This window comes from Eurosta solidaginis, chromosome 3 (genome assembly GCF_040869045.1).
Source record: "Eurosta solidaginis isolate ZX-2024a chromosome 3, ASM4086904v1, whole genome shotgun sequence".
NCBI lineage: Eukaryota > Metazoa > Arthropoda > Insecta > Diptera > Tephritidae > Eurosta > Eurosta solidaginis.
The window spans coordinates 148,995,885-149,009,124 of record NC_090321.1 but is presented as its reverse complement, the minus strand read 5'-3'; positions in this window follow the sequence as shown (position 1 = coordinate 149,009,124).

Here is a 13,240-nt window from a genome sequence, read left to right as displayed (position 1 = left end):
TTTCGTTGAAGTCCGTTGTCATCCCCAACAGTGGAAAATGGCTAGGGTCATGCTATACGACAGCATGACTCTCTTAACGCTTTCGGTACGGAACTCTACGCGCAGTGGTATGTTTCGTTTAATGCAAAGCAAGAGTTGTTCGGGCACCATATAAAATTTCTGTGGTGTCAAGGGGGACGTGAGATAAAAGGCTGACTCGGGATGTGGTGGTAAACCATTGTACCATCCGGGTTATGTGGTACATATGTGTGCCAACCGTCCTACAAAACATACTAAGCCATATTTTCTCTTACAAGAATATAACGAAAAAATTCATATATTTATTTGTGGATCAAAATTGTATCCGTGCAAAATCCCTTTGTACGCAAATTATTCTCCTGTGTACAACATTATAAAAACCACATGAAAGTTTAAATTTTTTCTGCAGATATCTCATCACAGAATTTAATTTTTGGTCCAAAACGCGTATTTTGGCACCCCACCAGTATTTTTGTAGTAAGAGTGTTCACTACAAAAGTCTGGGAAGCCAGCTAACAAAGGTAAGTAATATCGACCGATATTACTCCTTTCGCCAGTTGCAAAGACAGGGGAACCCATTGTTTTACGCTACCGACTCAAGTACCAACCGCAACAAAATCCTCAAGTCGCATGCTGGCTAGACTCGGGGAAGAGAGAAAGAAACGTTGCTAACCGGTACAAAGCAATCGTGCGCTACGCGTCACCAGTTTGGTAGCCTGGTCTTAAAAACACACACGAAGGTGCTGAAAAATGAATTATGAAAGGTTCATCAACTTATTAAAATCAGGACGATACTACTGACACAAGCGTGGCGGCAAAGTATCTTACCACAAATCTGCGCTTTTCAATTGAATGGCGATGGTGTCAGGGGTTTCCTTCATGAAAACATTTACCAACCATGTTGTGGCACCATTCGAGATAATGGTCCGGATATTTTAGGTGTATGACCTCAAATCGTATGCCTTAAAATGATTTCCGCGGTCAGCACCAAAAAGAGTGGCATTACCCCAGGCTTTGTTTCATTTCAATGTCGTTTTATGAGACCCGCTAGTACGGGGCATTCTAAGTTGTAAGTATTAAGCGGAAAGAAGGATTAGACTTCTACACGCGGTTCCAACTTCGTGTCGTCTGTTGGCCTATAGAATATACCCGACCACGGAAGCGCTTCTTAGGAGTGACTACCGGATTGTAATTGAATAAATGCGCTATATAAAGTAGCACACGCATTATTATGCTCGTCAAATGCTCTTCACCCGCAGGACGATGTCCCGGCCAATCTAATGGGAGTTTGAAGCATGTAGCTTCATATCTTCACAATAAGCGAACGCTTGGTTAGATGTGTATGATGTCCGATGCTCTTTTTGACTTTGGACCCCTGTCCACAGTTGGCCTATAAGCATATGGATTGGATGATAAACATATTATTACCCGTTTTCAAAACAGAATTTTGCATAATTATAAATTGGCGGGATCTGTACGCTGTATGCCAACTCCCAAATACACTCAAAGCGTTGTATCAAACCATTGCGCCGTTAAGAAAAATTTGTTTCTAAAGTACTTTGAACTGTGTGCAAAATAATTTCCTTATGATTAACAAGCACATCACTTACGAGTATATACCGCGGCGGTCACTTTATCCACTTCTTATTTTTGCAAACAAATTACAAAATATGAGTTTCGCTACCATTTTGAATTAAGTGCTTTGCTAAAAAAAAGTGATAGATTTAAAACTATTTCAGAAAGCGGCCTCTTCTGTTCTTCCCCTTTCTCTCATCATTCGCTTTGTATGGCAGTCTTCAAAACGAGCTGTCACTACATAGAACACCTGGCTTTATTACATTATGGCCATAGTACAGGTTTACAAGTATGATATGTATGAGAAGGAAACAATTCCCTCCTCTTTCTAACACATTGCAGTTTGGCACTTCGGTCAGTGTCAAACTATTGTGGAACTCAGTGGAACCTGCGTGGAACATGCGTTTGACACTGAACGAAGTGTCAAAATTACCGGGGTTGCTGTCGTGGAAAGCGACACACGGAAACAAAAAACGGAGGGGAATATCAGATATGGGTTGCTGTGATGGTAAATTTTTTTGAACGAATTTAGTATGAAAATGTAGTGCACCTATATGGGTGCTAAGGAAAAAGATACAAAAGTCTTGAATTGGGGTATCTGAGGACGCGTAGTTATTCCAGCATTAAGAATACAAACACGGGTGTGCTAGGTTTTTCTACCCGTTCAAAAGTTCTCCGCGAAAAACAGTTTGAAACCGAGCTCGACTGCAACAACCCGTCCAAAAATATGGAAAGAGAAATGAAAAGACACGGTTTGTCCTGTTATCAATAGTCCAAAGGGAAAAAGTATTCGAATTATTGGAAGCGAGGCAAAAGCGTGTCTATTAATACCTCACCAGACGGTTTTGGTCGTGCTTTAGCAATCGTCCCCGGTAATAAAGCATCACAATTTGTTAATTAAAATTGTCCAAAATATATGGATTTTAAAGAGAGATGTAATTAAGTGCTCGTTTCAAAGTAAATGAGGATATTTTTTTGTAATATAACAATGAAAATTTGACGCAGTTTTCGATAGCAGCTACTACACTTTTTTTTTTGTACAACAGTGCCAAATAGCATCCACAAAAAAAAAAAAAACGAACAATGAGGAGCATTTTATCAGGTCCCTACAAGACGGAGGTAACTAGTTCACCCACACATTCAAAGCTTTTTTCGCTCTCCACTAACACATCGACGTTTCTTGCTGTCATCGAAATGACAGCGTCATCTTAATACGACAATTTATTAATTATTCCGGGAAACATTTTAAAACGATGAAAAACTATAATTGTGGTAATTAAACTAAAAAAGTGCTTGTGCTACGGGCTTTTAGGTATGACGTGTGTTAGCTGTTTAGGCGCTTCTAAATTAACCTGCCGCATTAACTAGAGGCAGCCAAGTCCTCTTGCCACCAATTGGAATTGGAAGATTCGATTTCCAAAACCAAAAAAGGTAACGTTTTCAAGACAGTGCACAACCTAAACAAAGGTGGTATCAAAAACGCGTGTCGAGATCCGTTTTTAGAATCTGAAAGTTGTATAGAATCGACGGGATGGCCTAGAAGGTTTCAGGTGGTCATACTAAATCGCTCCCGGGGAGTGTCCTTATCGCTACAACCAAAGCTACATTATTTACTCTCTGCTTTTCATTCATACGTATGTGTATTTTTAAATAATAAAAAAAAATGTAATATTATTCTAATATATGTATATCATCTCTGCCGGGGTGCGATTCAGCTCAGGATATGCCAAAACAACAAGAAACATAACAACAACAAAAGTTGTATAAAATCGACGGGATGGCCTAGAAGGTTTCAGGTGGTCATACTAAATCGCTCCCGGGGAGTGTCCTTATCGCTACAACCAAAGCTACATTATTTACTCTCTGCTTTTCATTCATACGTATGTGTATTTTTAAATAATAAAAAAAAATGTTATATTATTCTAATATATGTATATCATCTCTGCCGGGGTGCGATTCAGCTCAGGATATGCCAAAACAACGAGAAACCTACAATTAAATGCAGATTCACGTGTCATTTGCCAAGGATTTACCGGTAAACAAGGTACTTTCCACAACCAACATGCTTTGGAATACGGTACAAAATTGGTTGGATGTATTTTCCCAAAAAAGGGTGGAACTACGCATCTTGGTTTGCCAGTATTTGCTTCGGTAATTTATATTGATTTGTATTGATTAAAAATTGCAATAGTAGATAATGTAATGTGAATTAAAATTGAATAGGTAGCCGAAGCAAAAATGCATGCAACTGTTGTTTATGTGCCGCCACCGGGAGCTGCTGCTGCTATCATATCAGTATTACAAGCACGACATTTCTTTGATTGGTTGCATAATCAAAATTGTGCCCTAACATGATATGGTTCGCGTTAAGCACGCTATGTTAAAGCAAAATAAATCTCGTCTAGTCAGGCCCGATTGTCCAGGATCATCGCACCAGAAAGGGTAAGTAAATTGCCTACCATATTAAATATATAAACAACATGTATGAATTTGTTAGTGATAATTTGTCATGCTTTTGTTGATAATCAACTGAAGAAGGCAAATACCAAAGAGTTCGAAGTTCATATAAATACCAATAGATTTCTTTAAATAGCGTTTGGAGAACAAAACCCATATGTATGTATGCACACAACTGCATAGAAAGGGAGGGATTAATTAATTATGATCAGTAGATTTATAGGATTTTTTTATTTTCCCTGCGTCGCCGTTGCCATTACATTGCGTTAAAGGAGGACATCAACACCTTACCCACAACCAGTTAAAATTTTAGTAAATTTTGCTCTTTTCATTACTGATTCAAAACGTGGGAAGTTATATATGTAGCATTCCATGGAGAATGGTAAATTTTAGCAGACTTTCGCATTGCGGTCATTATTAATATTCAATCCCTAGAAGGTTCAATGTAGTCATATCAATATGTCCGGAGATGGTCGGGTTAGTACCTCAATGGTGCTTGTTACCGGAACGTAGATAGATAATTTATTGAGGATTGCACAGTGACTTGCACATCTCCTTCACAGCACCTCATCGTAGCCGACTTCTTTGATGAACCCTAGCAGAGTTCTTGGCTTGAGGGATTAAATGTGGGAATGCACTGGCCATGGTGAGCCCATAAACTTAGCCCTACGTTTTGAGATTGCTTCGTATTCTTGGCGGATATGGTCCGCCGTCTGCTGATCGATCACAAAATCGGCATGTGTTATTCGATAGTATGCCCACTTTCTGCATACGGCTGCTCAGTCTATAATGCCATGTAAGAATAGCTCTTGGGATTCTTCGGTTATCTTTCGATAGGTCTATTATATTATTGCCCTGTAGCGACTTGTGCTATAACTTCCTAACAGTAACTTAGATTGTCTCAAACCTGGCGTATTGCTCCAGTGTTCTTCTCCTGTTTCCTTAGGGAGAGTGCGTTCCTACTCTGCTAGTTTTTTTCTTTGAGTACAGGATTCACCGGGCAATTCCTGGCATAGAGGTCCGACGCCTGTTTGCGGAGTTCACTCAGGACCTGCTTGTGTTTTTCAGCTTCATACGGCTGTGTTATCAGGTGCCGTATTTTCTCATAATGTAATGAGGGCGTGAACAACAAGAAGCCACAAAAGATTTGTAAAAGTTACGAGGACGTCGGGTTTTGGGATCAAGCCCAGAGCAACCTGTCCGATGCAACCATCCCTTGCACGTGACACACTGACAAGAGTATGACCGTCCTAAAAAGATTCTTTTCCGGCAAACGCAGCAAAACCATTTCTCATGACCGGGGTCAGGAGGACACGGATTGGGTTCGATACCTTCCCGGAGGAGGAGAGTATGGTGCAGACCAGCTGCATGGATCTGCTGGGAGGATGATAATTTGTGGGAGGGACGCAACAAACTAAACACAAGAGTCCGCCTGCTCATTACCCTCTACTCCCCTGTGGCCTGGGACCCAGTGCAACAGTACTACGTTGGGCACCCAAGGACCAGTGCTGACTTTATTTCGAACGCCACAATTGCCTTTAGTGGGGCCTGACTGTCTGACTGAGTATGTCAATTGTTTCATTGGAGTATCAGAGCTGAAGGTTCAGCTTAGCGCACCAACATATGGCGAATACTTCCGCTTGAAAGCTGCTCGTATGTGCTTTTAGAGGTACTGATATTTTGGCTCTGGGTCCGGAGACTCTGGCTTCAATCCCCCCTGGCGTCTTCGAACCAGGGCCGTAGGGAGAAAATCCGGGCTCGGGAATAAAAAAATTTACGTGCCCCCTATAAAAAATCCACTAATACAATTGATTAACGTGAATTAATGACGGGTCATTCATAAATCATTATTGATGGATTACATCAAACAAAAAATTTTGCCACATCAACTAAATGATTTTTGGCTAAGAGCTGACAATAAAATTAACCCAGAATATTTACTATTTGTATTATTTTATTGTAACGTAGAAATAAAATTCTCTTTTAACAGCCACATATTATTTCAAATAATCTTTTCTAGTTATTTGGTAACATTTTAATACATTTCTGATAAATTTAATGATGATTATAAATTTTAATTATTCAATATAGAAGGTTCGGATATCAAAGAGTGGCTTTACTTGCTTTTTTCGCTGCAAAATTTGTTATAATAATATCAAAATTTAACTGTCTTGCCAAAACGGATGCAACACAAAGCGTGGCAAGTCCTAAAACTCGCTCTTTAGATGAACACGATCTATGAAAGTTTTTGATTCTTGAAAGGACGCTGAAGGAACGTTCTGCACTAGCTACAGTGACAGGTAAAGTGCAAAAGGTACGTAAACCAATACAAAAGTTGGGAGAAAATTGTATACATATTTTGAAAATAGACGGCATTTAGCAATTCCAATGGTGACAGACCTTTATCAAAGTTTGCTTCGTAAATGTGTTTCAAGTGAACTATTTCACATCTAAGCTTTGAGAAATATCCGACTTGTATTTTTCGACAAATTTTGCTGCGCTCGCCCGAACCGTAGTTTCATCCATGTCTTAAATTGCCACAAAAGGGAAATCTTTTTCTCATAGCTGCAAATCGTTCAGTAATGCCAGTGATTACCGAATCAACGATCACCAAGAATGTATTGTTTTTGAAATCAGACTCTGAATCATCCGTAATAATCTCATTTAAATTATCTTCAGAACGCCTTTTGGGTTTTCTCTTTCGAATGTCCGGAAACTTTGGCGAGATGTTCAATTGAATAGCAACTGTTTTGCATTCGCCTAAATTGTTTCCCATTTCAAATCAGCTAATAAGGCATCTAGATGTCGGACCTTAACATCTGTGGTGGCGTCTCTCGCTTGGAGGACCACGCTTCTTTCATTAATGGTAGGGTTTTGAACCAAATTGAGGACAGGAAGATACATTCGAACTTGTTGATGTACTTGAGAATGCCGTATGCTTGCGCAGTCAAATTTGGCACTTGGCTGAAAGACTATGAAGAGAGCTAGGTACATTTTTTTTGAGGATGTCACATCGTTGTGGAGTGCTGCCGAAGAAAATAATTGCAGCCGTACAACATTCTGCAGCATCAACACCACATAAATTGATAGCGTTTTCTTTTCTGAAATAAATTGTTGCCTAAGTAAATGGTAATACTCTACCCCATCGGGTTAGGGGGTCAGAATATACCCGCGGTAGGTATGCCTGTCGTATGCGTAAGAGGGGACTATAATATCAGATTCCAGGGGCTGTGTAGCGCAACCCTGCAGGTTGCCAGCGAAATATATAGCTTCCCCAAACCTAGTTGTCAACCTCACCTATCCGCGGCGAATCCTGTTTCACTAACAGACGCGGCTCTGGCGACCCCAAGCTCCTCATGGAACTTGGGATGGGGAGGGAGGGGATGGCCTGAAGGTTTAATGTGGTCACATAAATCGTTCCCGAGAGGGTCGGGCTAGCACCTTAATGGTGCTGTGGTACCGGAGCGTGCCGGATCTGTATCCGGCAAAGGACCATCACATCGATAATACTCCTCAAAGCCTTCGAGGAGCAACCTTATCGCTACAACAACAACAACAACAATAGAGTTACTCCTACCCCAGAAAATGGTTAACATTTGTAGTGCATACAAACAACATTTCAACTCACCAAATTCACTCATATTAACAGAGTATATGTGGAACTTAAGAGCGAATTGAGAGTTTCACAAAGTTGCACTGCCACACCGCCATTTTATACAGGGTAAAAGTGTAGCGCTTTTGCGTTGCGAGCAGGCAAGAATTTTCACAAAAGAACGAAATACCCCGTAAAGGCGTTGCTTGTTTTTTAGAATAGAATAACAACGCTTGCGTAACACTTTATCCAGAAAAGAAAACGCTATCATAGCTGCGGGTTGCACAAGACGAGTAATCAGCATTCGAGTTTTTGTCGAGAATGTGACGTAGTGCTCCGTTGTAAGCTCCTTTCATATTGGCGCCGTTATCGTACCCTTGTGCACGACAATCTTCAATCATGTATGGCAAATTAGATCAGCGATTTTCTGAGCAGTTTTTTGGTTACAATTCACGAAAGCCAAAATCTGTTCTGGAATTGTAAATTTGTTGCTTTCGAATTGAAATGGAGTGAGAGCAAAATGAACGTAGTCAACGTGACTAGCATCAAGCATAGCATCAACGATAATAGCAAAATACTTAGCTTTCTTGCCTTGATCTAATATAGTTTCCCTCACATGCTTTGCACAAATTTCTATAAACTCGTTCTGAATGTCTGGGGAAAGATAGTCAACTTGTAAACGTTTGTGCTGTTATTGTGAAATCCTAACTTTCTCCAAATGATCTCTAAGTATCGGATCATAATAGCTTATGAGATCTTAAATGCCCAAAAAATGTCCATCCTTTCGCTTTTTGAAAAAAAATAGTGTCCAAAATTCTATATAAAATTTCTTTCCACTTTTGAGTTTCAGTGATTAGCTGTTCATTGATAAGTGTATCAATTGTAGCCTCCTTTCGAATTAGGTTTTGTAAAGATCGCCATTGAATATAACATTTAATGTGATCTTCAGTATTTTCGTGTGATGACAGTTTAGCGTATACTTAGCTTCTTCCATACCTGGAATTTCGAATATTCGCCAGGACAATAAATTTTAGGTCGATTTAAAGTATTGGTGCTTAACAGACGACATGGTAGGCAATAAAAAGCATTGCTACTGGCACTCCACCAACCAGTGACGCTCCACTTTCTCTCCATTTGGCAAGATTCTGTTTAACAACGAGGTAGGAAATGCCTCGTCATGACAATCACGTGGAAAAATAACAGGGCACTTTTGATGACCTCGACGAATTATTTCGTTGACTTCTTCAGATCGCAAAAACTCATTATTCACGGTACCGATATCGAAGTCGTTTAAATAATCTAGACTTTGATACAGAGTTGGTGGTATTGTTGGAAGACTTTTTGAAGATGAACCTTCATCAGTGTTACCACGAAAACTTTACGATTTCGGATTCATGTAAACATATATTTTTGTTTGATGTTTTTATTGTCTCCTCACTGTTCGAGGAACCAGGTAAAAAATCATTATCAATATTCGTTGCTTTTGAAATTCGGCTTAAAATTTCCACATGGAACAACTAAAGACTCTCCTGAATTAAAAAAAATGTCTTAGTACCTCTAAATCGCAGGCCCCCGAGAAATACCGGGCCCCCTGAGAAATATCGTGCCCTGTAAATCTGGGAAAATTAGATGTACTGCTCAGATCCAGCAAACGAGTATGTTCTGTACTGGCATATGATAAACTTGCAGACAACCAAACGTTTACTTTCCTGTCCAAAAGGGAATTGGTGCTCGGCACTGCTGCTAAAGAAGAATAGACGTAGTCATATCAATTCGTTCCCGGGTTACTCGGGGAAAGCAGTTTTAGCAGTACTTTGCCCGTTTCAATTTGCACATCCATTCAAAGAACTTCGCATAATGGATTAAACAGTCATCTGGTTTTATTCGTTTTTGTTTTTGTAGTACGCCTAATTTACTATCTATTACCCCAACATCTATCAAGTATCCCTTGTTATAATCTTCGGGTACCCCCGCTACCGGAAGATGCCTTTGCATGGTGGAGGTTCACTTTAATTTACTTTACAGGTCCTGATTCTGGTTATCTGAAATCCCCTTGAGTATCTTGTATTTATTAAGCACTTCCGGTTATATTAAAAACTTATTATCTATCCTTACTGATATTCGTTTCTTTTTCATTCTAGGTAATTTGATTTGACGATGTGGGTATAGCAATATTCCAGCTGTGTGCTCAAACTACAAGAAAACTGCGGCAACTGTCCCTCGGCCTTTTTAGTATCACATATAAGGCCCTACCACGCATATTATGGGAAAGGGTCAAGTTCAAAGGCTCAATATCACCTGCAAATCGACTTTGATAGCACGTAATGGGCACTGATGACATGATACGAAACTTTTATTCTCTCTCAATTCGTTTCCAGGAATGGGTCTTGAAGTTCATTCGATTGTAAACAAAAGTTCGTTCGTTTCCAAGAATGGGTCTTGAACATCAGATGGCTATAGAGTTGCCTAAACTACCCAAAAAAAAAAAACTCCAAGAAATTCGTTCGGTTTCATTATTTTCAAAAAATCAGCAAGTAAGGTGCTAAAAACTTATTAAAATTTATAAAAAAGGCAAAGTTTTGTAGAAATATTTTGTGGTAGATAATTGAAAAAATATGAAATAATATATTTCGATTGCGTTGCTTTGCTTTGTTGCGCTGGCACCGCCATAAGATAACAATGAACGGCTAGTCCCTTTTTCACTTTGATGCGACCAAAATGTTTATTTACATACATATGTATATCCACATACAATAAAAAACGCAAAAAATTTATAAGAAATTACGAAATTAGATCACTTGGTGAAGTATCTGCGTTGTCGTCCGCAAAAGGCTGTTAATTATACATGTTGCGTTAACCTATACGTATACCTACAATTTATCTCAGCTATCAAAAGCGAAATGTTGCAACGCTCCACAAAAACCTGGCCTTTATGCATCCATTTACATCAATGCGAAGACTAAGAAGCTGACTTTTTCTCCAATCGAAAGCTGCTATCAAAACCCGTTTCGTGTGCAGCCCTTCGATGAAAGGTGTTGTCACTGATAAATTTTCCACGGGTGAAAAATAGTTATTTTTTCTTCGGATTTGTAATCCTCACAAAAATTCGAGTTTTTTGATATCCCATTTGACAATCTTGAGTAAGTTTTCAGTGAAAAATATAAATTAAACCTTTACCATGTAAAATACCCCAAAGTTATTCTGAAATGCCCAAATTTGATTTTGAGAATGATGGTATCTATGGCCAATATTATAAAAAATGCACATTTTCACGCGCTCTCAGAGAGCGAGAAGTTTCATATCATGTCATCTGTGGTAATGGGGCTGCATATATTCCGGTATTATATATACAACACTCATATCTATGCAAACTGATACTAACAACACCACCCGCGCAGGAAAAATTGAGCACCATCAGTGTGAGCTTCGAAACTCAAAATGGTTTCAGAAAGGGCACAACCACGAATGAGTTTATGTCTTTACATATGTAGTTTGTATCTACATATAAATATGCACATATGGAAGGTTTACTAGAAAATTAAGGAAATTATTTGTAAAAACCATTGTATACATAATTTATTCATAATTAAATATTATTTAAACAAAAGGGACGCGTTTCATTCATATAAAAAGCGAATTGACAGAAGGTAACCGGTACGGGTAACCGATAGGCCAGTACCCGTGTTGTTGTTGCATATGTTTTGGTTAGCGATAACGAAAACATACCTAATGAAGTAACTTAAAAATGTAAATAACATCGAGCGAGAAGGAATGTCGAAAACACAATAGGTAAGAGCGAGAAAGCGAGTCACACGTACACTATTTTGAGAGAGCGCATGCGTTAACATACAGGAAAAATACAGAGAAAATAAAATAGTGTCATATAGGTATTATAGTGTTTAAAAAAAAAGTTTTTTTCCTTTAGAAAAAAGTTTTTCTAAAAAGAGTCGCCCTCGGCAGTGTTTTGGCAAGCACTCCGAGTGTATCTCCCCCTTGAAAAGCTTCCCAGTGAAAATTTTCATTCCTTGAGATGCCGTTCGGAATCGTCATGAAATATGTAGCATGAAGCAAATCGGAAGAGAATCTGGGTCGAAATCTCCTCGAAGGTAAATCGCGTCAAGTATTTTTTATGGCATTAAACGTTTTGTGGAGAGATTAACTAAATAGTATTTTAAATAGAACTTATGTACATTGCACTGCCATATCTCTACTAGTTCTTGTTGTTGTAACAATGCTTCGCCCCATCCAATTGGTGCGACCACGCACAAATTGTCATCAATATCCTCTAACGGGAGTCCAAAGAAAAATGCAGATTCAACATTGGTGGACCACAGAAGAAAGGGTGTTAGAGGTATTGATTCACATTGCAATTGAAAAGATGGTTCGTGTAATGTGGTTGATTCTGGATAGGTAAGAGTTTAGCCTGTTACAGTATCGAGATCAAAGTTGAGCTAGAGTGACGCACGTCTTCCTATGGAGATCGATTTCCTCTTCTGCGAGCTCAGGGTGTTTAGCTTTAAGAAAGGGTTTGACCGGTCAATTCCTGACATATGGGAATATGGATATGACTGGATATCACTGAGGACATTTTTATTTTTTTCCCGTATTTCCTCACAATGTTTGCGGAGATTACTTGTTAAGACCCTGGGGGCGGTGTGCTTTAATTAGATGTCTGCTCAGGTTTCTATGTATTCAATAGAAACTGTTTGTTCAGCATTTAATTTCTCGCCCTAATGAGGAATACTCTCGCCTCACTATGTAGGTGCTGCTCTGGGCAAATATAAAAACAGCCAGCATTTTCTTCAAGTGAGTAGCCTTATCGGCCGGCCAATTGCTTTTTAAGTGGTAATGAGCGTCTCTTTATCTTTCCCCAAGTGCTGCCAGCAAGAGATTTGAGAATTTTGTCACGGCTCTAGATTCTAGGCACAATGCGGATGCATGCTCGCCAAAATGTAGATCCTGATCATCCAGTATTTTTGGTAGTCGGTAGCATAATGTCATACGTGGATGTCCAATATGGTCGAAATTTGTTTTGTGGGTCGGGACCGTAGCCACTATCGTGCAGTCATCGGCATAGGAAACAATCCTTAACTCTTTCTCGTAGTTAAGAGAGCTTCTATATGTAGAACTTAAACAAAAGCGGCGAGAGAACCCCACCGCGTTTGATTTGTCTGGGTTTAGATGTTACGTTCCCGAATTGCACAGATGCCTGCCGACCAGACAGATAATTTGCGGTCTACCGTTTGAGACTAGGAGGAAGAGGGAATCCTTACAAATCTTGCACTAATGTGCCGTGGTTGACTGTATGAAAAGCTTTTAAGTCTATCTCTTCTGGTAGTATTGTTACGTACATATATTGGACATTTTGTTAAGATTAAAACTGTAAGCCCTTTTTCTTTAAAGTAGGCGTGGTCCTTATATGCTTTTGATAGGATCTATATATACCAAAAACCATATTTCCGCCATATTGCAAAGTGATATCAACGGATTTTGATAAAAGGTTTGCAATACTTTTAATGGGACACTCCTGCTTAATGTGGACGGCGCCACTCCAATTTTACAAAATTGTGATAAATTTATATTGTACATCGCAATTTT